Source organism: Apodemus sylvaticus, chromosome 2, assembly GCF_947179515.1.
Source record: "Apodemus sylvaticus chromosome 2, mApoSyl1.1, whole genome shotgun sequence".
In the NCBI taxonomy this organism is placed as follows: domain Eukaryota; kingdom Metazoa; phylum Chordata; class Mammalia; order Rodentia; family Muridae; genus Apodemus; species Apodemus sylvaticus.
This window is the reverse complement of record NC_067473.1, coordinates 163,777,542-163,802,402: the sequence shown is the minus strand read 5'-3', so window position 1 is coordinate 163,802,402 and position 24,861 is coordinate 163,777,542. Positions and strand designations below refer to the sequence as shown.

General features: G+C 50.8%; 1 protein-coding gene across 3 annotated transcripts in view; it reads left to right on the top strand.

Annotated features, from left to right (window-relative positions):
- Nucleotides 1–24,861, top strand: part of Tspan9 (tetraspanin 9) — a 190,023-nt gene that overhangs the window by 11,924 nt on the left and 153,238 nt on the right. The window contains exon 1 of one of the 3 annotated variants that reach the window (XM_052174948.1): nt 16,327–16,347. The exons of the other annotated variants lie outside the window; for them this stretch is intronic. The gene's annotated coding sequence lies outside the window, so the exon portion shown is untranslated. Of the gene's footprint in view, nt 1–16,326; nt 16,348–24,861 lie in introns of those variants that run through there. 3 annotated transcript variants of the gene reach the window in all.

Genomic DNA, 24,861 nt, shown 5'->3' with positions numbered 1-24,861 from the left:
CAAAATCCAGCTACTGCTGGGAAAGGGAAGACTCTGCTATCTACTATGGTAAAGACGCTGTTCTAGGGTGGGAGAGAGGTTATCTTTCTTTGTGACACGACTGGCCAGGCCACATTCAGGGGTGTGTGCCCAGGGATGGAACTATATAGGAGCACAATTTGTCCCTGTATACAGGGGTAGGAGAACGGACCAGGGATCAGACCACAGACTGCTGGGCAGCAGCGGAACAGCCTCCTTCTCTGCCTAGGATGCTGTTTCTCCTAGGCGAGTCACTTAGGGTCATCACTAGGAAGGGGATTCTGTTCCTGTGCTGCTTCCAGGCGCTGTCTTGGGTAGATTTGGTGTGCTCCGTGTGTGGGGAGGGGGTGTGCAGATTGTCTAATAGAGTCCTGGGTTTTGTAATAGATAGTGTCTGTTGTCCTCAGGCTCCTAAGACTGCCCCCATACCCCCTTCAGCCTGTTTGCCCTTTGAAAGTAGCCAAGAGCTTAGCATCTAGATACCCGCTGCTGTTTCTTATTGTCTCTTTGAAAACTGTCAGTCTAGGTGACAGGCCTTTAACAAAGCCAGATGGGCACCCCAGGTCCAGGTCTGCTGGGATTTCATCCGTTCCTTTGTTCAACAAATCTGCCCTAGGTTCCCCGGCTTTCTCTTGTGCCCCAGCTGTGGAAGAGGAGGACCCGGCCCTTCTGACTCACAGATTTCACTTTCCCAAATTTCTCAGGCAACTCACAGTTGGACTTGACATTTTGACTTCCCACAAGGTGTTCTTTTTGATGGTTTTCTCGTGCCGAGCCTCATGCCTCGGTAGCTCTTCTCTCCCTGTGAAATGTCATCTGTGGCCAGGAGGCAGGAGGAAACAGGGAAGAGTCAGCAGCAGGGCGCTAATGAATCCCGCTCCCAGTTCTGAGGTTGCTCTCTCCTAGCTGAGGTGAAGCTCTGCCGGGCTCTGGCCAGCTTATCCATTATCAAACTCACCTCTCCCTGGGGCATGGCTGGCCCCAGGCGGGCCACACCCCCAGAGCTCAGCCCTACTCTCTTGCCTTCTGGCCTGTGTGCATTCTTCAAAGAAAAACAAAGGCCGAGTGGGCCTTTGCTCTCGCTTTTCTTTTCTCCCAGCTTCCTGGCAGCATCTTTTGGAAAAGAAATGTTTTGCAGCCAAGAGGTTCACTGTGAAAGCCTTCTGCACCCCAGGCATAAACTCGCAGCAGCCTCCTTGGATAGCTCAGCAAGGGGACTTGGTGAAGGCTGTAATTTGGGAGGGAGTGCAGCCTAGTGCACCTGGGTGAGTTAGGGACACAGTATGTTTCTGTGGTGACACTGGTGGTGCCTGGCCAGCTTATGGGCTCCATACATCCCAGCGCTAACTGCGGATGGGCATGCGTAAAGCTGACTCTGCACTCCTTGGAGCACTCTGGCATTCTGGGCAAGGCCATAAAACCTCAGCCATACTTTGGCCAGGCATCTGGAAAAGCTGGGCGGAGGTTCTCAGCCTGCTGTGTTGGGTGTTTGGTACTTTGAAGCAAAGGGGAAGTCAGCTTCCCATAGAAGATCCAGGAGGCTCTCTCTGCTACCTGACTCCCTGGTTGCAATCTTATTCCTCCTTCCCCGGGCCCCATTACTGGATCTCCGTGGCTGGGAGGAGGGATGAAGCTTTAGGATGCTCTGGGGCCACAGTTTCAAGGAAGCAACAGATAATTACTAGACAGTCCAATTCCTCAAGCACTGAAACAACTCCCGCTAGGTGCTCTGAGCAAAAGGAGGGCTGTAGTTATGCTAGGGTTAGGTGCCTAGGTTTCAACATTCTCTGTTTGTTTTATCTAGATCTCTGGTTTCCTGCCGGGATGGTCCTATAACACTGTGTGGTACCCAGGAGTGGGCTGTGGGCCGTGATGACAGCTCACCAAGTAGAGTAGGAATCAGTGCAGAAGCAGCCAGTACCCTCTGTGTAGCGCTCAGATGAGAAGGCCCACCTTTGGGAGAGCTGGGGTTTCCATAGTTACACCAAAATTGGGCATAGAACAAGTGTTACCCTCCACCCCATGCGCTCGTTATCCCCGAGTCACAGTTCACATCCTAGCAGAAAGGGATTATTCTTGCCTGAGGATGCTCACTGGACCATGCCTTGAGCCACAGGGAAGGTGACAGTCTCAGGTAACACTTCTGGAATACAGATGTGGCCAAGAGGGAGTTCACAAATGGGGAGGCAGGCCTCCCTGCCACCATGCCCAGGGCTGGATGAACTTGTGGGTGCCCTGTACCTTCTCTTGTAGAACACTGCAGTCTGCGACAGGTCAGATGGGACAATCTTTCTGTCTGAGGAGCTCACGTGTTGACATGCAGAAGAACCCTGTGCATATGCAGGGCTGGTGAGGTCTTCTGTATTTTCTCCCCAGCGAATTCTTTTAGGCTTACTGGCTTTGGGAAACATTAATCATAGGGCACACGGGTCAAGAAAGGTAGTCACAGAATTGGCTTCAGCCCTGGGGGACTGTAACATGTTTTGTTTGTTTGTTTGTTTGTTTTTTGTTTTTGTTTTTTTGTTTTCTTGTTTTTTTTTGGACCTACACTGCAGCTGGCCCTGGTGGTGCTGTGCCCATCAGAAGAGGGGGGTGGGCCCCCTCTGTCTGTGTGTGGAGGAAGGGAGCAGGGACTCTAGTCAGGGAAGGACAGTGACTCTGGGCTAAAGGGCCTTTCTCCTTTAGGAGCCGGTGCTCCGGAGCCTGGTGTGCTGAGTTTGACTCTAGCCCGTGGCCAGAAGAAGGAAGCAGACTGGGAAGGCAGAGTTGTTTAGCTTACCATGAAAGCTGCGGTTTACTTTGAGAGAAGTATGGAGAAAATCAACTGCAGAAGGTGAACGTGCCTCCAGGCTGTCTGACCGCACCCTGGGGCGGCTGTTGGGGGGGTACTGGAATCCCCCCCAGAAGAGCCACACCCACAGGAGACCTCACTAAGTGTTTGTTGATGAAGATAGGAAGAAAATAGTAACAAATTTGCAAAGAAATACAGCGGGTCCAGCTGTGGTCTGAGGGCCTTGTAGACCTACCTATCTGTCCCTAGTCTGGCGAGCTGCCGAGATCCTGCCACTTGCTATCTGTCCTGTGGAGGCTCCCTGATGAGGCAGCTGTGCCAGTAGTGCCAGTAGCTTGGCCAGGCGTCTGGGGATGAGATCTGCAGGGAGGGTCAAGCCAGACACACATGTCTGGATCCTTCCCTGCCTTGCCTCCAAGGGAGTAATTCCTTAATCTGTTCCTCTTGTGGATGCCGTAGACCGACTAGGAACTGCTCCCTGGCCTTCCTGAGGCTGCTGTGCAGTATGAAGAACCCTCTCAGAAGGTGCTAATTTGGGGGTAGTGGTGCTTTTAAAACAAGTGTCTTTAAAACAGTCTTAATTCATGCCAGGATTGGAAACCATGCTGCTGCCACATTCTAAGCCCAGTGGGAGGACAGGCCTGGTCTGTAGCCTCTGCTCACACAGAGTTAACATCAGTCTCAGGATTAACACAGCCTCTGCTGGCATTCTCTGCTGGTGGGAAACACACACATGTACACACAGAAACACTTAGACACACACAGAGACAAACACACATAGACATACACAGACAAACATACCACAAGCCGGGTGGTGGTGGTGCATGCCTGTAATCCTAGCACTCTGGGAGGCAGAGGCAGGTGGATTTCTGAGTTTGAGGCCAGCCTGGTCTACAGAGTGAGTTCCAGGATAGTCAGGGCTATACAGAGAAACCCTGTCTCGAAGAAAAAAAAAACAACCCCCCCAAAAAAACCAAACATACCACAGACTCATACACATACAGAGTCACAAACATAGATATACACACAGACACACACACATACACAAAGACACACACAGATACACAAAGACACACACATACACAAAGACACACACAGGTACACACATAGATATGCACATATGCCCATAGACACAGACAAACACATATGGAAACACATAGACTCACACATAGATATATGCATACACAGACGCATAGACACACACAGACACACACACATACACACACACACACACACACACACACGCACAGAGGCAATAGCTGTTTTAGTATTAGCGGTCAAACCTATGACTTTGTGCATGCTAAGCCTGTACTCTTTTGGTGAGCCTCCCACCCCCCTATATTTTCGTTTTAATAGATTAATTTATGGGGTACAGCATGATATCCCCAAATATATGTCTAGTTTGTAGCGATCAAATCAGGATAATACCTCGTGTGGAAAACATCATTTCCTCGTGTGGAAGATACTCAACATCTTCTCAGTCATGAGGCCTGGGGACACACGTCTTTAATTGGAGCACTTGGGAGGCAGAGGCTGGTGGATCTCTGTGAGTTCGAGGCCAGCCTAGTCTACAGAGTTCCAGGGCAGCCAGGGCTGCATAGTGAGCGAGTCTGTCTCAAACAACAACAGTAACAGCAAGAAAACATCCTCTCAGTTATCTTGAAACATTTGGTTTCAATACTAAATACTAAATATGGCTATTATTGCTATGTGTGTATATGTTCTCTGTGTGATAGTGTATCTGTGTGTCTGTGTGTATCTGTGTGTGTGTGTGTCTATGCGTATCTGTGTGTGTATGTGTCTGTTTGTGTGTGTGTTTGTGTGTGTGTCTATGTGTATCTGTCTATGTCTCTGGGTATGTCTGTCTATGTGTATCTGTGTGTGTGTGTGTGTATCTGTGTGTCTGTGTATATCTGTGTGTTTGTGTGTCTGTCTCCCTCCCTCTGTTTCTCTGTGTGTCTATCTGTGTGTGTGTCCGTGTCTGTGTGTGGGGGTCTCTGTGTGGGTCTCCGAGGGTATCTTGTTTCTGACATAGGCACCCTTTTGTGCTCTACAGCATTCCGTCTGCACCCTGTGTCTCCTAACCCGTCTTCCCTCTCCCTTGCCATGCCCACATTCTCCCAGGCTCCTGAGACTCTGCGGACTTTAACTTTTAGCCTCTACAGACAAATGAGCACGCAGGAGACAAGACTGCTATGCCCTGGATCTCCCCCATTGCGCATGTGCATATGGCACCATCCTTTCTGAGGAGCAGAGCCTGGGATTCTCCTTCCTGCTTGTGTGGCTTGGCACCTGATGGACACTCACATTTTTTCCTTCTTTTGATGCTGGGGGCAGAACCTGGCTCTACACAAACTCAGCACGTACTCCATCTCTGACCTATGGCCAGGCTCGGTTATTTTATTTTATTATTTTTAAATCAAGTCACAGTTTACTTACAGTCCAAGGCTCCTTTGGAATCGTGACCTTCCTGCCTTGTCTTCCTGAGCGTTGGGCAGTATGCTACCTCAGTGACCCCCTCTGACATATTGTGAATGAGTAAATGCTGTGGATAGACTCTAAAAAGAAACATGCCCCTGATGTTATGTCTTGGTCCAGGACGTAGTGCCTGCTGGCTGGGTTTAACCGACTATCCACCCTCGGTTAAACTTTTCCTGGGGAAGAGACAGGAACCTGCCTCAGGTCAGGAGCTCTCTCTGAAGGTGCCCAAGCCCTGGAACAGAGAGTCACACTGCCTTTCCCAAAGGCTCTGGAGAGGATGCTGAGGGACAAGGGAGGTATTACTTGAATGTGTTACACTTGAGGAAACTAAGGCTGGCTCTCTTGAGTCCTGGGCAGTTGGGCAGAGAAGCCTGGAGCCAGGCTTTCTTGATCTTACCTGCGTGGTTTGGTCTCTCGTGTCCCTTCCACAGCCTAGACAGTCCTTTTCCTTTTCTTCCCCAGCACTGCTCCACCCCTCCCCCTCCCCACCTTGGTGAGTAAGGCTTGCAGTGAGGTGACCTCTCTGGCCTGTAGGCAACTTTGCAGGAAAGCATGTTCCCGAATGACCAAGACCATAAGGAGAGACAGACATGTGTGGGGTTATTTTGGGGTTGGTGGGTCGGGCTGAGATCTCTCTGGCATGCTCGGCCTCTGGCCTCTCAGAATTGACCAGAATGGAAGGCTGGTAAAAATCAAGGCTCCAGGAATAGCCAAGAATCCGCTTAACCTCTGGGAAGAGGTGCCACTGCCCTACACGGAGCCACAGTGGAAGTGGGGCCTGGGGGAGGGTGGGATGGGGAGAAGAAAGTTCCAGAGCCTTCCGCTTCCTCTTCCTCCCTCAGCCTGCCCGGTCAAGGGGATGGTGAGTACGGTCCACAGCTCAGGGCCAATCTGATAAGGAGCAGGACTCGGGACCAGCGGAATGTCACTAGTCCTACTCCAGTCCCTCTCTGGGGAGTTGCCTGGTAACAGCCCTTGGCGGAGCCTGTGGCTCACACTCTGTCTCTCTGAGTCTCACTGCTTCTCTGTCCTTTTCACACTGACACTGAGCAGCAATAGCTCTGCCTTCAGATCTTCAGGGAACTTTCACTTCTTCCCGCCTTCCCTAGAACCTATGGGTGAGTATGGAGCACCCTCTCGGTGGGACTGGGAGCATCCTCTCTCTGGTATCTTGGTGCCCTTCCTCCTCCTGCTCCTCCTTTTATGTCTGAGGAGAGATCTCACCACATAACCCAGGTTGTCCCCAGTTCATGACCCGTCTGCCTCAGCCCTCGAGGGCTGGACGCCGGACATGAACCCATACGTATGCTAACCTGTCTGTGGGGAGCTGCAGTGGACAAGCAGATCATGGACACATGATGTCGACTAGAGCAGTGCAGGGGGCAAGACCAGGGCACAGGGTCTTTGCTGGCTTCTCTGAGCTTTAGGTGTGTGTGTGTGTGTGTGTTTGTGTGTGCATGCGCTAAGTAAACATTCTGTTGTGAAGCCTCACCCCGGTCCTTTTTTATTTTTGTTTTATTTTTCAGTAGTTCTCACTTTGTAGCCCTTGCTGGCTTCCAGCTTGCGATCTTCCAGCCCCAGTTTCCAAAACTAGGACTCCCGGCATGCACTAGCGTGCCTGGCTAGCCTTAGATTTCTTTTATGCATAAAGTAAGGGACCTACAATGCCTGCAGTGATTTTTGGCTGAAGAGTTACCCTGTTCCAGGGGTGGTGAGAGGAAAGACCTTATATGGTAGGATGTTTGTGCTGCTTCTGTGCTGCACCATGGGTTCATCTGCGCTAGCTTGACCCCATGGCGATGCTGCAGTCTGAAGGTTCAAAGGTCACACCAGTGTCTCAAAACTCTCCTGTTCTCCGGGCTCTTCTGCTTATAAGCATTGTTCTAGCAAGCTCAGGAGTTTCTTTTAGCAACTATCCATCTCCATTTCTTTCTCCTTGTCTCTAGAACTCTGGTGCCGTGGCTACCAGGCTGTGATACTGTCTGTGTGGTTTGCGTACATTGTGTGGACTTTCTGTGCTCCTCTTTGAACAGTTTCTGCTCTTAGGTCTTCAAGCACAGGGCTCTTTTGTTTTGCGGTTTCTGACGGGAATGTATGACCTCCGGCCTATGTCTCACCTCAGACACCACGGTTTTCACCTCTAGATGCTCACAGCAGACTTTCACGTCTTTCCTTTTCTTTTGTCCTGTTTCCCTTGGTGGCTGTAACACACCTGTAAACCATGTTTGTCTCTCCTTGCCTGTGAGGCTCACCATCTCTCGTTTTTGCTTGGGGTTGTACCCATTGATCTTTACTGCTTCTGTAGTGCTTGCTGAGTTTTGATTGGATGCCAGTTGGTGTGAGTTTAATATTGACAGATGCTGGGTTTTGTTTCATTTCTTTAAATAGTATTGGACTTTATTCTGGTATGCATTTAAATGACTTGGGATCAGTTTCAGACATTTCAGGTTTGCTTTTAAGCTTCTTAAAGGGTAGATCTAAAGCAGACTTGCAGTCTAGGGCGAACTTAGCTTCACTTCTTAGACAACACCCTTCTGAGGACTCTGCTGAATGTCCGGGGTGAGGTCTCTCTCTGGATGTGTGTGCTCCACAGATGGCGTGGGTATTGCTTTCCACTGCTTTTCCCAGGATTTAGAATTTCACCCTGGTGAGTGTAGGGATCAGCTGGACACTCCAGAGAGTGCACTGCTCTGCAGTCTCTCCCGTCAGTCCCCTTTTCTCTGGTGTGTTGCCCTCAAAGTCCTTGTCGCATGAGCTCTAGTTTTTGTCTCCTCAGCTGGGTGAGACCAGCAGACTGTATCTGGAGTCCTCTGAGAGCCTCTGTCTTGGAAGAACTGCTGAAGCTATGGGCTGTGGTCATCTGACCTGCCTCCTGTGTTTCCCTCCTCAGGAATTTCAGTCCCTGCTGCCCCTGGTCCAGCGGCTGAGGCAGTTTCAAGAGTCTGTTTAGTTTCTTAGTTGTAGTCTATTGTGACTGGAGCCCTGCATAGTTTTAACTCCAAAACTCCAAAACTGGGTGTGACTCCTTCTCTTGGGCCTCAGCTGGGCCTGGAGCTACCCTTCCCCACCAGGTCTGGTATCTTCAGCAAGATGAGGACATGGATCCCATGTCTGGTATCTTCAGCAAGATGTTTCACGAAACCCCAGCATGTCTCCTCCCCTCCCCCACCACATACATACAGTTTTATCTGGTTCTGTATTTATCTCTCCAAGGTGGCTGCCCCCTTAACTACAAAGACAATAAGGCAATCTCAGCGCTTAACCTATAGTGAGGAACTAATGTTTATTGAATAAATAACTGAGAATACATGGAAGAAAATTTAAACTACCCAAGGCATTTGGTAACTAAGGAGATTTTAGGTACTGTTGTTTGTTTTGTTTTTGTTGGGTTGGAGCCCAGGGCCTCATGTGCACTAGCCAAGTGCTGTACCAGGGAGCCACACCCCCAGCATGTTATAAACACCACTAGCCTGGGTGCAGTCCCTGGTTTATTGTAAGGTAACTTTGTCCTGTAGCCAAGGGTGCTCTGGAACTTACTGTGTAGCTGAGGTACAGAGGTTGGCCTTGAACTCTTGATCCTCCTGTCTGAGCCTGCCAAGTGCTGGGATTATAGGTGTTGTACCACTGTTCTCAGCTCAGCATTGGGTTTCTTGAGTCTGCTTAGGACACAGTGGAATCTGCATTCGTCTAGAGGAGTTCTGAGAGAGTAGAGATGACATGGCATGGGAATTCGATGAGACTCCTAAGAATGTCCATTTTGTCTGGAAATTACTTTTATGAGGTGTGATGGAGGAGGGCATGCAAATGTTGGCCTTCATTGTGTGAGGGAATGAGAGCCCAGCCTACAGATACAGGCCATGACCAGGACAGGCTCTCCCACACTTCAAGCCGTCTAGCAGAGGAAGAGCCATCTTGGGAGGTGGTGAGCTATCAGAATTTAAGGAAAGTCCCATGTCTGGTAGTGACGGATGTTGTGTTTGGGGTGCAGCAGTGTATGAAATAATCTCTTAAATACTGCGAACTCAATGCTGAATCTTACAACTTAATTAGGGCCCTGGGATTCCTGTCTGCCTTTCAGTCTTCCGTCCTCAGTCTGTACGCGCGCGCACACACACACACACACACACCCTAAAGTGTGCTTCTTCCCACTGCATGTCAACTGTGAACACTATTTCCTTACCTCAGTAGGTTTCTTCTCAGGAGCCTGCAGACTGGCAGCTACCCCCCCACCCCCACCCCCAGCTGTCATCTGCTCTTGTCTTTAGCATCCTGACTGCCCTCTTGTCAGCAGCTTCTCATGTCCTCTCCTTATTTGGACATACAACGTCCTGGAGACAGAGATGGCTCCCTGGCTCATCCCTTTCCCACTGCCTGCCTTCCCTACCATGTGGCCTGGGAGCCCCGTGAATCCTTCGGCCTGCCCACCAGGCTCCGGTGCTTCCGGTCTAAGGAGCGTCACTCAGAGTAGATTCTGCTGCCTGCCGTTGATCTGTTCCTTTGGGTCCCCCGGATCTTCCTTGGGGGCTTCCAGGACTGGAAGCTGTCATTGGAGATGTCACTCACAGGTTTAGGACGCTGCACACTGTGGGCTCAGTGAGTGGTTGTCTAGCAGGTGTCTGAGAGGCCCTTCAAGCTCCTGCCCTTTCCCATTTGCAGGGAGGTCAAGCCGTATTCCACCCCAGGAAGGATGGTGGCTCCGTAGCTCCTGGCTGGAGAGGGGTGGAAGAGAGGCCAGTTCTGAAGAAATCAGAGGCCAAAGAACCTTCTGGGTGGGGGCTGGGCGGTCTTAGGTCCTCTCAAGCCCTCGCCCAGCCTTCCTGCTCATGGACCCTTTGGGGTAACTTCTTAGCCTGTTTGCTAGGAAAATGCACGGTGCCTGTCTGCTTCTGGTCCTTCTCTGTTTCTCTCCTGGTTGAAGGGGCGCTGGTGAGTCAGAGGGGTGGGCTATGGACCAGGGGCTGTGTAGAAAGCAGGACTGACAGAGAAAGTCCAACAGGTGGCCGAGTGCCCGTGAACACCCTGGGCCCTAGACTCTTGCCAGCCTCCTCCTGCCTGTTGGCCTCCCTTAGCCACGACCACCAGAGAAGTTTACTATGAGTCAAGTCCTAGTTTTTTCTCTGCAAAATGGGGGGGGGGAGGGGAAGGATCCTTCAAAGGACCTTCTGGTAGTAACTTCCCAGAGGTCATGTTATCCTGAAGACTATGGGAGACTTCTATCTTCCTAAGTAAACTGCCAGCCCCTCTATAGAACCACTCTCTGCTTCCTTAGGCAGGAGAAGGTTCTTGAGGACTCGATGTCCCAGCGGGCTTGGGCTAGACTGCAGGTGGGCTGCAAACATCAGTGCCCCCTTGGGAGGGAGCACTGGGGAGGAGGAATGTTGATCTTTGGCGCCAGCTGTATGCCCAGTGTCTACAGAGGCCTCTGATGGAAGCGGTCACTCAGCAGGTACTGTGACTGAGTGGACGGAGTCTAGGGAAGATGGTCCCAGCATCAGGTGGGATCTATGGTGCTCTACCCTGTCTGTCAGCTTTACACATGATGAAAGCCAAGTTCAGCAGAAAAGCAGTGCGCCTGAGGCCACATGCTGCTACTGGGATGGACCTGCCCTAGAACCCAAGAGTTCTGCTCCTGTTCTATCATAGGATGTCAAGACAGTGATGGAGATGACATCATTGCAGTCAAAATTGAGTGTGCGTTCTGTCATAACCTCTAGGGCTTTGGTAGCCACGGGAACTTCTTCTTCCTCTTCTTCCTCCTCCCCTTCCTCTTCTTCCACCTCTCCTTTCCTTCCTCTGCTTCTTTTTTTGTGGTTCTGGGAATGGAAGCTAGGATCTCACCTGCAAAGCAAGCACCCACCATGGGGCCACGCCCCAGTTCCTTCCTTACCTCTTTTTTCTTTTCTTTTCTTTTCTTTTCTTTTCTTTTCTTTTCTTTTCTTTTCTTTTCTCTTCTCTTCTCTTCTCTTCTCTTCTCTTCTCTTCTCTTCTCTTCTCTTCTCTTCTTTTCTTTTCTTTCTTTTTCTGTTCTGAGTCAGTGTCCTGCTGTGTAACCCAGCTGCCTTGGAGCCTGCAGGGGTCCTTCTGCCTCAGCCCCCAGGCCAGGCTCCCACAGCCACCTTCTTAAAATGCATTTTCTGAAAGGAATTTTCCTGAACTTGTTTTTTATGCGCCTTGGCCGACTTCAGCAGTTCCCTTGTGTCTGATCCAGAGCATCCTTGCCCTTGATGTGACAGTAATGGGAGTACAGGTGCCTCTCAGGGTCCACGGGGGCAGTTTCCAGGGCTTCTCTGGAGACATTAAAGTCCAGTGATGCTCCGGCTCTTGTATAGCCTGGTGGTGTCTGCATACAATCTGTGCACTTTCCCTACTGCATACGATCTGGATCTGTGCACTTCCCCTATCTGTTTGGATTTGTCTCAAGGTTACTTCTGATTCAACCCCTTCCCCAGAAAATCCCTGAACCCTTTGCAGAGTAAAGTCCTTCTCCTACAGGAGGAGAAAGCTGTGCTACTGGGGGATGGATTGTGTGTTATGATATTCATTACAATAGAAGTATCCTTATGCTGTAATGTAGAGGAAATAATGACGAGAAGGAGGTCTGTTGGATACAGAAGCAGTTTTATTCTTTAAATACTTTTGGTGACCCTCAGGTACGGAATTAGATATAGAGGGAGGTTGCTTACTTATAAGTTTTGTCAGCTGTATCCATGGTAATAGTTTACTGCATGCTAATAGTTTACTGGAGTTTTTGTGTCATTAGGCTGTCTGCCTTCATCTGCATGGTTATCGGTGTGGAATATGTTCATTAAACTTCCTTTTTGACACTTAAGAGTGTGCGGGCAGGTCTTGGGAATTCAGGAGTGGATGGGACGTAATATACTGGGTTCCCCGAGGCAGGGCTGTGTGGCTCTGGGTCTCTCAGTGCTTTTCTCTTAGCACTCAGGGCTCCCAGCTTAGGGGCTGGGGACAATGGTGGGAAGTCATTTCAGTCTTCCACTTCTGTAGGGCTCATCACAGTGCCCAGCCCCAAACTGTATTCCTCTGCCCTATCTTGTCCTCATTACATCCTGGTGACCTTGAGGTGTGGCTGGGATGAAGACTGGCACTGGAAGCTGTGGCACTGCATGGCTGTAGTCTGCGTATGGACAGCGTAGGTAGGATGCACTCTCTCCATCCCTCGCCTCTGCCTCACGCTAGATGGCCCGGGCCTCATTCATTCCCAGGTCCGAGGACCTCTTCTGGACCAGTCACTGTTCTAGGCTCTGGGGTACAGAAGTGCAGCGAAGTCCTGCCCGCAGGAGCTTACTTTGTGGTGGAGGAGTAGATTGGAGTCCTGTGGGTAATAGGGGAGCAGGGTATACCCCAGGGCAGAGGAGATATGAAGGCCCTGGGGTACCAGCCTGTGAGACTGCTAAAGGCCCATCCGCCTAGAGGAACATGAGCTCCAAGGATGATCACCAGGCTAGGATCATAGAGCCCGATGCTGTTATTGTTGTTTGAGACAGGGTCTCACTATGTAGCTCAGGCTAGCCTTCTTGCTTGCCTTTGTCTCCCTGAGTGCTGGGATTAAAGGCATATGCTCGCACACTGTAGCTCTCATGGATGTGCAGAGGGGAGCCCCATGGGGGCCAGCCTTAGGAGTGACAGCCCCCCTCCATTCACAGCTGCGATGTCAGTTCTTCCTCAGGCACCTAGTGTGTCCGCCCTGCCCACTTAGTCCTCACAGCTTGGTCTCCATCCTGCCGAGGAGGAGGCTGAGGTGTCTAAGGACCCAAAGGTTCTGGCCAGTCTGAGCTAGCCTGTGCTCTGGGTCTCAGGCAGGGTCAGGCTGACTCAGTGCCTGCCCCTGGGCTACTGCTCTAGCTGGGGCAGGAGGGCGAAGAGCAGCCCCTCCTCTCACTCCGGTTTGGTGGAAGGAAAGGCAGATGGGTTCCAGATGGGGAGGCTGCTTGCAAAGAGGAACTTGTGCCCCATCTGCAGACAGCAGCCCTCCCGCCCCACTGCCCCACCCGGACCCTGAGGCTTTGTGTTCACCAGACCAGGCAGACTCACCCTGCTGTTTAGAGACCTGAACTTTCTGCTGCTGATTTGGGCTGGACTTGAGCTCCTTGCCCGAGGCAGGAGAGTGGAGATCACTGCCTTGGACTCCCCAGGGGAGGAACCTTCCAAAGTTACCAGTGAAGCTGACCCTAAAGCATTTCATCCTCTCTCTCTCTCTCTCTCTCTCTCTCTCTCTCTCTCTCTCTCTCTGTCTTTGCGACCTTCCAATCACAGAATGTCACTCTGTAATCCCTGATTTTATCTCTCCCTAAAGAAGCAAGGAGGGCTTTTCTTCTTGTTTTAAAGAAAAATTAGGCTGGGAAAATGGAGGTCACAGAGTGAGGCTGAGGGAGGAGCCAGAGAAAGAACCTAGGCCCGCGCTGAGGAAACTGCCTGCATCCGCGTGTGGCACTGAGGAAAGAGCTGGTCGGATGGGGGTGGGGGGGGGGGGTGATGGGGAGAGGGGGCCAGCACATGGGCACACGCCGGATTTCTAGATGTGGGGTTTATTACTCTTATATTGACTGTGCACATGGGTGTCTGAATTCAAGGACATTCTGTGCCTTTCCTGTCCTCGTGTCACACCAGCTGTCCCCATGTGTCTTACATGTGTATGTAGGTTTACATGCACACTCATACGTGGCCTCACTACTAGTCTACCTTGACTTCATATACACATCCATACTCAGCACACGCACTTGCTTTTACCGTATGGTGCATGCGTGCCTGTGTGTGTGTGTGTGTGTGTGTGTGTGTGTGTGTGTGTGAGAGAGAGAGAGAGAGAGAGAGAGAGAGAGAGAGAGAGAGAGAGAGAGAGACTGACTCCAGGTCCAAGGAGAGGTGCTTATTTGAAGCTGCCACTAGCAATTGCCCATTGGCTGACAAGACACAAGCGTTTCTGATCGGGGTACAGTCAGTCTCTACTATTCTGGACGTCACTCAGTGACTCAGTTTACCCATTTTATGTACCTGGAGAGACTGAGCACATGGTGCTGCAGTGCTCCCAGCTGTGTTGATTGAGGTGTCAGATGCCAGCTATGTCCTTACCAAGAGCAAGAAAGAGAACTGGCAGTGGGATGGGGGCATCCTGCTGTGACTCCCTGCCACATGAGGCAGGGCCTGGCACCTGCAGCTGGGGCAGCTGTCCTGACTTGGAGTATGTGCAATCAGCAGAACCCAGCCCTTGGCCCCTGAGCCTGGGGGCTTGCTGTTGCTTTGAAAGGTGAAGGTGACAGTTATCACTGAGGGAAAGACTTTTCCCAGCTGCTCAGAGCCCTCGGGTTCCCAGCCACAGAGCCAAGTCACAGTGTCCTCGACTTCGCTCCTCTTCTGGAAATTAGGCTGCTGAGATGGCTCTGCAGGTAAAAGTTCTTCCCACCAAACCTGAGGAACGGAGTTCAGTCCCTGGGACCTCATGATGGGAGGAAGGAAATAACTCCCACAGACTTTATATCTTCTGTCTTATACACACACACACACACACACACACACACACACACCACACTAATATAAAAACAAAAAACCCAACAACCTAACCGGCACCACTGCCAACAGCTTCAAAGTACAGAATCACCACGGTGGCTGTGGAGAGAGGGAGGAAGGCGCTGTCTCCCAAGATACTTCCATAAATTCGATCAAGCATGGTGCGGGGCCAGGCTGTTACTCATCCTTGACTATGTCTCAGTCTCGTGGTTGAGAAACCCAGCAAGTAAAACCCAAGGGTAGGGAGGCAGGGCTACGAGAGGAGAGGGGGCCTGACGCTCACGTCATAGCTCAGCCTAATTTGTCATCCTTCCTAGTCTGCTCTGGCATCTTCCCAGGGCTTCAGGCTCTGCCTTCCATGCAGGTGGGAGAGAGGGACCAGGTATGGGCAGTCTGCTCCAGCCCACAGTAGGTGCCTGTCCCGTCTCCCTCGGGGTCTGGCTTGTCCTTTCTGTTTAGGACAATGGCTGCATGGTGACCTATGCCCCAGGGTGCTGCTGGGCCTCTCCAGGACTTGTCCGTCACACCCAGCGCCAGCCTTTTCCTTTGGGGTCCCCAAGCATCCTATTTTAGGCCGGCTCTTCTGTTTTCGGTCCTTTGACATTGTCTCACACCATCGCCCAGGCTGGCTTTGGGGCCGTCTTCCTGCCTTACCTGACTCTATTTTTCTTTCTTTACCATGTTGTTCCAGAAATGACCACTAAAGTGACCCCCAAGTAGAGAGATGGGAAGATAGCCCAGTTGCTAAAGTGCTTGCCATGTAAACTTGAAGATCTGAGTTTGATCCCTAGCACCTGTGCCAAAGCCAGCTGTGCACATCTGTAAGCCCATTGCTAGGGAGGCAGAGACAGAAGAATCCCTTGACAAAAGGCCATGTGAGCCTGAAGGTTCAAAGACAGACCCTATTTCAAAAAACAGTGGGCAGTGACTGAGGAAGACACCAGGTGTTGATCCCTGCCCCCCCACCCAGTAACCCCCAAATAGCATATTGGCGTTATAATACTCTTTCTTTCCTCTTTCTTTCTTTCTTTCTTTCTTTCTTTCTTTCTTTCGTTGGTTGGTTTTGGCTTTTTAGAGACAGGACTTCTCTTGTGTAGCCCTGGCTGTCCTGGAACTCACTCTGTAGATCAGGCTGGCCTCGAACTCAGAAATCCACTTGCCTCTGCCACCCAAGTGCTGGGATTAAAGGCGTGCGCCACCACTGCCTGGCTTAATAATACTCCTTAAGCATGACTTGGTTCATTCCTGCCTTTCATTTCCGATGTCAACTAGAACTTTTGTCTGTGGTCAGCGTATTGATGGACATGTGCCGAGGCCCTGAACCTCTGCACCCGTTCCTGCTGCGCAGACACCTCATGTATCTCCCTTACATATCCCCGAGGACTCAGTTTCCATGTCTCTTCTCTTCAGATACTCCTGCATCCTCCTTTCACAGCAGCCCTCAGCTCCTGTGCTCACTCCCTTCTGTACTGTGGGCTGTGGACAGGGAGGAGCATCAAGATCCTGCCTTTGCTGTGGAGTCGGGTGCGCAGAGAGTAAGTGATCTGTCATTTCCACCACTGGGGCAAACGTGACAGGGTGATGTAATAATCTGTCATGTCGTAGGTGCTCTCAACAGAGTGAGATATACAGATCTGAGCTAGCTATTCTGCATGCATAATGTATTGATATTGGCTTAGTGTATGCTGGGAATGTATGTGTGTGTGTGTGTGTGTGTGTGTATGCGCGCGCGCGCAATGCATTGCTTAATTTTCCTTTAAATCCTAGGGTTTCTGTCAGAAAGTTCAGTACCATTATGCTTTTTACCCGTTGCAGGTGGCCTGACTTTTCTCTCGGAATCTGACGTTTTGTGAAACACCAGCATGCCTTTTGTGGGTCAACTCTCACCCAATGTGTTAGGCATTCTGGATTCTTTTAGTTGTGAAACCAGTGCTATTCAGTTATTAGGGGGAATTTTCTTACATTATTTCATTGGTGATTTCCTTCTTTTTCTCTCTTTCTCCCCCACCCACCTCATTCTCTTTCTTGCTCTTTTAAAATTTGGATGGTAAATCCCCCAGATTCTTTCATTTAAAAAGACTGGTTTTAGTCCCCTCTTTTCCTCTGTGTGTGTGTGTGTAGGGGAGATGCACACACACACAGAGAAAGAGAGAGTGAGAGTGTGTGTGTATGTGAGTGAGCGCTTAGGTACACATGTATGCAGAGTCCGGTCCTCCTGCCACACTGCTTGTGACAGGCTCCCTTGTCTGCTGCTGCCTGTGCGGGGTCACCTGTCACTCTTCAGGCGGTGGTTTCTACCTGCCCCTGGTCCTGCTGTAGGGTTCTGGTACTGCCATCCTGCGCCCTGAGTTAAGTGTCTGATTTATGTGAGTTTGGGGGATGCGCTCAGGTCCCACACTTGTGTGTTACGTGCTTTACCCACTGGACTTCATAGAAATCTTTCCTCGGTTTATCCTCCTGCCCTTTGGGCGAGGCAGAAGGTGGCCTGGGATTAGACCCAGGACCTGGAGGGAGGGGAGGAGCATTCTCTCCTGCTGTGCCACACACCCAGCCGCTGCTCTCATTGGAATTAGCATACCTTTAAGTTCCAAGAGATGTAATGGCTTCAAGCTCTTCCTTTTCTAGCACCCTGCTTTGGCAGCATGGATACACATGGATTGCCTCTTGTTTCTCTGAGGACATTAGTGATAGTTTAACTTTTGGGAGAGGCTATTTTTGCTATTTCTCGCGGTGTGTGTGTGTGAGAGAGAGTGAGTTCCTGTGTGTATGTGTTTGTGTGTGTGAGAGTATGTTCCTCTGTGTGTGTGTGTGTGTGTGTGTGTGTGTGAGAGAGAGAGAGAGAGAGAGAGAGAGAGAGAGAGAGAGAGGATATGTGTGTGTATCTTAGTTTTCTGTCTCTTTCCCTCAGAGGCCTGGTGATCCTTGAATCATGCTGGCATTTGAGTGAAGCATGAAGCATTAACAAGGCAACCGGGGGTCTCAGTTTCTCCTCCCCCAACCACAGTCAAGAGTCATCAAATGTGCTTGGGGGGAGGCTGGTGGGGTGGAGGCAGGGGAGCAGGGGAGGGCATAGGGCAGGCAGTAGCACAGCGGTGGGCTGTGTGTGTGTGTGTGTGTGTGTGTCAGGGAAGGAGGAAGCAGGTCTGTGGCCGGCGGGAAGATTCCTCAGCTTCCTTTCCTTTGCTGCATGAAGACGCCCGAGGTGAATGCATAGACGAGGGGACACGCTCTTTGGCTGCTGTGGTGTCAGAGGTTTTGGTCCATGATGAGCCAGCTCTGTTTCTTTTGGGTCTCTGGCAAGGCAGCATGTCACAGCAGGAAGCTTGTAACAGAGCTAAGCTCTGAGGAAGCACAGAGAGGAAAAGATTCAGAGAGAGGGAAGGATGCCCGGGCACACGCCCTGCACGGGAACATCCCTGTGGCTCGCTGCCTTTCTGTGGCTCGCTGCCTTTCGCTGGCTCTCCCCTGGGGAGACTGTACTAGAGCCGTGGTCTGGGGTCTAAGCCTCCCCTAACACATAGGCTTGGGGGACATTGCAGATCCAGACCGAAGCCCTGGAGAGGCACACTGCAGGCATTTGTTGTCGGGGAAGGATCCTGAGGTCCTGTGAGCGCTTGAGATTCACATGCCACTTCTCCCTGAAGACCAGAGGGCATCGTTTTCTACTGTGTCCCCGATGATGCTGGAAAACAAGCAACTAGTCCTTTGTTGGGTGATCAGTACTTAAACATCAGCTGCTCCACTCCTCCCCTTTCTTGTCCGGTCTCCCGGCACAAGGTTCCAACACCACCAACTCTTGGACTTCTACCACATTCCCCAGGGAGTTGGGCTAGCAGGGAGGACAGCAGCCTCCATTCAAGCCCTGCCCCCACCCTGTTCTTGGACATGATGACAGTAGCCTTTCTGAGCCAGAGCTCGATCTCCTCAAAACCTTTGCACACGTGACTCCTGCCAGCTCCTCCAGGTTCTCAGTTAAACCCTCTGGGGGACACCTTCATTGGCCCTGGTGTGGGGCGGGTCCCCGCGTTCTGGGCATTCATGGGCCATAGATGTCTTCCTGCATGGCCATGTGGTCTCCACTGGTGTTTTTATACTCACGGGTGTGGTTCTCAGACCTTCCTGGTCTTCACTGTGCCCTCCAGTGTCTGAGGGGAGAGGCCTGGGCTGCCCTCTCCCATCTCTCCTCCCCTCCTTCTCCCCTCCCCTCCCATCTGGTCTAGCACCACATGTTTGCTATAAGGACCTGCTTGTGAATACCTTAGGCTTTGCAGAGTGTATGGTCCGTGTTGCAGTTCCTCAGCTTGGCCCTTGTCTCACACAAGTGTCCACAGGCAATACACCATCGAGTGAGTATGGCCGAGTTCCCATTATATTTATTTATGGATGCTGAAATGTAAATTTCTTATAATTTTCACATGTCAGGAAACACTATGCTGCTTTTGATTTTTTTTCAACCTTATAAAATATAGAAACCATTCCTAGCCTGCAGGCTGTACCAAAATTGGCAGTGGGTTAGATTGGGCCCACAGACCCCTGACCCCCAAGGCAGGGTAATGCACGCCTTATGTTTTCAATGCATACTTGTTGAATGACTGACTGACATCTTGGACTCTGGCAAGAGGTAGTGAGTTGTTGCTTTCCCATAATGAGCTCCATAATCTCTGTCCTTTATCACATTCCTTGTAAAGTACTGAAATTAAGAAAGAGGGCCAGCTGGTTTGCTTTATTCATACGTAACTCACTTCCCTAAAAACTTAACCCATCTTAAGGCTATGGTTCAGTGGGATTTTGTTTGTTTGTTTTTGTTTTTGTTTTAGCATATTCTGTTGTGTGACCATTACCACTCTCACTTCTAGAACATTTGTGTTGCCCGGAAAGAAATCCCATTGGCAGCCTCTCCCATCCTCTCCCTGCTTCTCTCTCAATCCCAGCCATGGACAGGCATGGGTGCGCGCTCTGTCCGTCTCTCTACATCTGCCTGCTCCGCACATTTCTTCTAGGTGGAGTCATGTGGTACGTGGTATTTTGTGACTGGCCTTTAATTCGGTGGGATCCATGCCGTAGCATGCGTCAGGACTTCATTTACTTTCTTTGTGAGATACTGGAGGATTGAACACCAAACCACTGAAGAAAGTCCCAGCGTTGAAAAGGGCACAGTCTCTGTGTGTTGTCTGCTCATCATTAGTCAACGGGCAGAGTGGTCTTTTCACTCAGAACACGCGCCTCGAGGGCTGATTGCAGGCTTTGTTTTGTTGAGGTTTTGAGATAGGGTCTTGCACAGTTACCTGGGCTGATCTTTACCTCCCAATCTTAGGCAAGGCTCCTGTCTCAGTTTCCCAAAGTAACAGGCTACCACTTTAGGTTAGCCTTTGTTAAGAGAGTCTTCTTACATAGTCCCGGCCAGCCTTGAACTCCTTTTGTAGGTGAGAATGTTCTTAAACTTAAACCTTAAATAACTTTATTTATTTATTTATTTATTTATTTATTTATATGTTTTTTGATGTGTGTGTGTGTACGTGTGTGTGTGTGTGTGTGTGTGTTTGCATGCACGTGTGTATGTGCACTATAGTGTACTTGTTTTCCTCTAAGTTCAGAGGAGGGCATTGGCTCCCCTGTAACTGGCGTTACAGATGACTGTGAGCTGCCATGTGGGTATAGGAAACTGAATCCTGCCCTCGGCAAGAGGGGTAAGTGCGCTTAACCTTTGAGCCATGTCTCCAGCCCACCTTGAACTTCTTTTCAAGAAAATATTTATTTTTTATATCTGTGAGTATGTGTGTGTGTGTGTGAAAAGGCTGTAGGAAGACAGGTAGTGGTGTGTTGCAGGATATTTGATCACTCTGTGAACCCAGAGCTTGTTATTTACTGAAAAAAAAAAAAAAAAAAGACCTGTTTCTAGTTGTGGTGTGGCTCCGCCCTTACACACACCTTTAATCCCTGTTTGGAATACAGCCGCGCCCTTAGTATACACACCTTTAATAAACAATGAGGGTAAAGTCAGTTTGTAGGAGGGAGCACCGTGTTTGAAAGTGATGTCTAATTGAGTGGCAGACAAAGTGGTGGATCAGAGAAGGATTTGACAGACTAGGATATGCCCAACTCTGGTGAGAAGAGAGAGGAAAGGGAAGCTACTGGAGGGGCAGGGCAGAGAGACAGTGGAGGCCGTCTTCCCAGGACAGTTGTAAAGAGACAGGTTACAGAGAGAACAAGGTAGACACAGGTGAAGACAGAACGAGCCCGAGAATGAGGAGCCAGAAGATTAGAACAGATTGACAAAGTTAATATGAGGCCAAGCAGAGCAATTCAGGAGAAACTGAGAGAAGCCAGAATGAATCAGTCAGTCAGCATGGAGAGGGGTTTTGAGCCAGAGCAACTGATTTGAACCTGCCAGCCAGAGATCAGGAAGAACTAGAAACAGTAAGCTTATTCAGCAGTAAGTCTCAGAGGCTGAAAACATTCTAGGCCTAGATAAGAGTGTGTGGAAGCTAGAAGCTTCCAGGACTAGACCTAGGTTAGCAGACTTAGGCAGAAGCCTCGGAGACAACAAAGGAAAATAAAAATCAATCCCAGCGCCCAGGAGGATCTCTCTGAGTTTGAGGTCAGCCTGGTCTACAGAGCAAGTTCCAGGACAGCCAATGCTACTTAGAGAGACCCTGTCTCAAAAAGAGGGGAGGGGTTATAGGACAATATTGAGTGTCTAAGAGAATCCTCATCTTGCCGTGTCCCTCACACTGAAGTCCAATCAGGGCCTGGCCCCCGTTGGACATCTCCATAGCTGGGAGACTCCTTTTAGCTGCTGGGCAGCCCTGGAGTTCGGCTTCTCCACTTGGGAACATTGTTCCTTTGGTCATGCTCCGCTGCCAGGACCTGGGAGAGCAAGCTGGCTCCGTGGTCTGTGTGACAACCACTCCCGGGGGCCTGCTGGCCAGTGCCGTCAGCTGCCTCTTGGCTAACCTCGGCTCTGTGCCTGTCCCCTTTGGACACACTCCGGGAGTGTAATACGTTTGTAGCCTTCTGGCCCTGTGTCCAGGCGGATTGGAGGGGTGGGGCCAGATCACTACTGCTGCTGTTGACGCAGCAGCAGAATGAGTTGTAAACTTTTGGGATGAGGAATCTTCACCTTTTCAGAAGAATGGCTTTGTGGAAGACAGTGCTCAAAAGTGAAGATGACGTCACTCTAAGTGCTAGCAAGAGGCAAATAGCCCATGAGGCCTGCCAGAGTCCCTCTGCTGCTAGCGCAGGCCAGAGCCCCAGACCTCCTGATGGGTGTCACGTGGGCAGTGTGCCTTGCAGGAAGGGTTGCAAGTGCTCCTCAGTGCCACCCCATCCTGGCAGAGCTGGTGAAGGAGGTTGGGACAAGCAGCCTATTGATAAAGGCGCATCGGCAGAAATAACAAGAGAAGTTGTAGTTGATTGTTAATGTTTGGTTCTCATCTTTGAGGGTGGCTGTAGTCCATGTGGATCCAGCAGTCTCTCTGCTGCTGCTATCCATGGAAGAAAATCCTTATAGTTTGGGGTCTGGGGAGCTGGCTATGTGGTTACAAGCACAGGGTGCTCTGTAGGGGACCCAGGTTAGGTTCGCAGCACCCACATGATAGCTTACAACTATCCGTAAACCCAGGCTTGGGATTGCGGCCTTTCAGTTTCTGTGGGCACTAAGACATGGAAGTGCTGCACAGACTTAGACATAGGCAAGACAGTCACGTATGTGAAATAAATCTTTTAAAAAAGGAAACAAAAACTACTAGTTTTGTAACCACGAGGAACTGAGAGGCCCACGCCAGGCCGTGCTGCCCAAAGCTCTCCATGGGAAGGAGCTGGGTTTGGGGCACGTCCCTCTCCCTCAGGCTTGTCTCTACTACGTTCCAGCTGAGTTGCATCCCCCCAGCCTTCTGTGGTGTGTGAGTCATTCAGAGAGTCCCCTGTCCATCTGTTTTGGGACTCTGACGGAGTGGGAACAGAACATCCTGTGAGATTCGGGGCTCCCTGCCTCCCATTTGCCTCATCCCTGCCTGGAGGCTGAAGGCAGATGAGGCCCAGAACGTTTGCTGGGTGGGCCTCCCTCAGCAGATCGGAGTTGTGCTCTTAGGAACCATGAGCTCAGACAGAGTTTGCCTCCGGTCTGTGGCTTGGTAGGTTGGGCGGGCAGTCTGGAGGTGACAGGCTCCATGTGGAAGGACTGCAGGCCACGCCAGCACTGCAGGCCACGCCAGCACTGCAGGCCACGTCAGCACTGCAGGCCATGTCAGCACTGCAGGCCACGCCAGCACTGTGCCTATGGCCTCCACTTGGCCCCCAGTCCTTCTGATCCTGCATAGGATTCATACGAGTCCCATGGAGTAGAGTTTATTGCAGAGGAGAGGAAAGTGCGTTCACAGGTGGGCATTGGCCAAAGGGGCCACCCCAGAGCCCAGCACATTCTCAGGGGTGACGTGGACAATGGCAAGGGACCTCTGTGATGCTCTACATTTGAAGCACACCTCATACCTTTTGGCCACACTCTGGAACACTGGTTCTCAAACTGTGGGTCACGCCCCCTTTGGTAGGTTGAGTGACCTTATTACAGGGGTTGCATGTCAGATATCCTGCATGTCAGATAGTCACATTATAGTTTATAACAGTGGCAGAGTTACAGTTATAAAGTAGCGTTGGAATGGTTTTATGGTTGGGGGTCACCATAACATGAGGAACTGGATTAAAGGGTTGCAGCATTCGGAAGGTTGAGACCCAGTGCTCCAGAAAAATCTGATTTTCCCGAAGGGGGTTGAGCTGGTTCAGGTGATTGACAGACCTGACCAGACTGGCTGTTACAGAAGGGTCTGATGGTAAAGCCTCCTGCTAGACTGTAATCTTAGAAGGTTTAGTTAGGGCCTCTAGAACTGGGGTTAGATAGTTATCTGTTAATGACCTTCTGGGAAGTTTGGATGTCACATCTCTATGAAGGGCCAGAGATCTGATTCACATCCCATTCTTTTGACCAGTATTAGTAATAGTAATAGCAATAGTAATGGTGATGATACAACCCCCTCAACCCAAAACTGCAGTTCCAGATGGCTTGTGAGGGAGGGGTCCAGGCCTTGTGTCTTATCTATATGAGAACATCACAGACCCTGTTAGTACCCCGATTCTGCCAGTCCTCCTGTGACCTCGGGCAAATTAGATGAGGCCTTTCCTTAAGATAAAGTGGGAATACTAAAGGACCTGGTCCGTGCGGCCTTCAGACACCGAGGTAGGAGGCCCAGCATCCAGAGCCCTGCCTGGCATGTGGCAGGCAGTGCACACCTGTCTGTGGTGGCAGGGGCAGTAGAGGAGCCAGGAACTGGAGAAGGAGGGGGTGTGGCTCTTACATTCCTCGCCGCCCCCCACACACTAGAACACCTCTTCTGCATTTGCTGTCACCTGGGAAAGCTTTGCCTTGGCAGGCTGTGACCTCCTTGGCGTGTTCTCTTATCCGCTCCGCTCAGCAAATCACCACCCAGACATCCCGAGAACCAGCTTCAGGCCGCGGACAGTCTCTTCATCTGTGACCTGTGGAGCCCACCCAGGTGACACTAACTGAACTCTTGACCTGTGGGCTGGCCAGCTGAGCCGAACATTGATTGACAGCCGGGGAAAGCTGGAGGTGAGGGTCTGGCAGCCTTGTACAGCAGCCCAGAGCTTTCAGACGGGCATAGACACAGGGCTTAGCGTGCCCCCCCCCCCGGGGTACTGTGGGCAGGTGCAGCCCCCTAGGTTAGCTCACCTATAAGCTAGGGGGATGTGTTACTAAAGTCCCCAAAAAAGAAAATTCCCCAAGTGCCTTCTCTGGAACTGCGGTGGACAAGCTGCTGTGGTCTTTGCCCTCAGGGCGTTTAGAAAGTGACACGGTGTGGGTTACAAAGTGAAGGTGAACAGCTAGCCTTCTCTGCTGTACCTCACATGTGCTGGATGGGTGCCTAACATGTGTTTTAGGGCGTCAAGGCTTGAATGTGGCTTTAAAACTCCCCACACAGTCAGGGAAGCAAACTGAAGCCTGGGGGGGTCACCCTCCCCCCAAAGTCTCTACTTTT